The sequence below is a fragment of the Octodon degus genome, unplaced genomic scaffold (genome assembly GCF_000260255.1).
Source record: "Octodon degus isolate 3935 unplaced genomic scaffold, OctDeg1.0 scaffold00125, whole genome shotgun sequence".
NCBI lineage: Eukaryota > Metazoa > Chordata > Mammalia > Rodentia > Octodontidae > Octodon > Octodon degus.
In genome coordinates, this window is record NW_004524701.1 from 4,008,108 (window position 1) to 4,009,175 (window position 1,068).

The following is a 1,068-nucleotide window of genomic DNA, read 5'->3' on the forward strand; positions in this document are numbered from 1 at the left end:
GGGGATTGAACTCAGGCCTTTGCACTTGCCAGGTAAGTGTTTATTCTACTAAGCTATCTCCCTAGCCTCTTAATTTTCTAATAATAGTGATATAAAATTAGAAAGCCACATAAAAATGACTCTTTGCAGACACATACACTATTCTATATTTAAAAATTTATTAGAGATAATTTGGATTATTTTGTGCCACACAATTTCATAACTTAAATGTACTATGATAGTGTAAATTTTTTGTGAATTTAGGACAGAGTCTACAGGGTATCCAGGGTCTCACTGTGTAGATCGGACTCATGGTGATTCTTCTGTTTTCAGCTTCCCAAGCACTGGGATTACAGACACATACCACCACACCATTTCAATCACCATCTCAGCACACCCTGGCAGCAGGGCTGACACGTGGGGAATCGAACCCTGGCTGCTGCACTCTGCCTAAGCAGGCGCTTTGGTCTGCTGAGCCATCTGTCCAGCCCTGCTGGTGTAATTTTTTTTTTTTGGGGGGGGGACTGGGGATTGAACTCAGGCCCTTGCACTTGTCAGGAAGGCGCTTATTCTACTGAGCCATCTCCCAGGCCCCTAGTGTAATTTTTAACAGCTACGAAATGTTTCACAAATTTGTATGTCATCCTTGCACAGGGGCCATGCAAATCTTCTCCATGTCACTCCAGTGTTAGTATGTGTGCTGGTAAAGTGAACACTACCAATGTAATTTTATAGGTCTATTTTAGATCACATACATGTGATATATGTGTATGCTAGGTATGTATCCTAAATATATTATATATGATCTATCTCAGAAGAAAGCATTCTAACATTCCACCTTGAAAATATTAACAGATTTGTTAAAAATTATCTAAATTTTGAAAATTAAATTGATGCATTTATAGATAAGCATTAATGAATTTATATTCTTAAAGTAGTTAATTATCCAGTTATTTCAGGAAACCATTTTATTCAGTGCTGCTTATGACAGCATGCTTTTATAAATTAAAAATCTTTTTCACTGGTCTGAGGAATTTACAGTATTATGGTTGACCTAGAGAGACAACATAAATGAAACAATATGAGGAA

General features: G+C 37.1%; 1 non-coding gene across 1 annotated transcript; it reads right to left on the reverse strand.

The window, feature by feature from the left end:
* Nucleotides 1–588: 588 nt before the first annotated feature.
* LOC111812456 lies at nt 589–695 on the reverse strand. Its single transcript, XR_002817960.1, has one exon. It is a non-coding gene; the product is annotated as a U6 spliceosomal RNA (small nuclear RNA).
* Between the last annotated feature and the right edge of the window lie 373 nt (nt 696–1,068).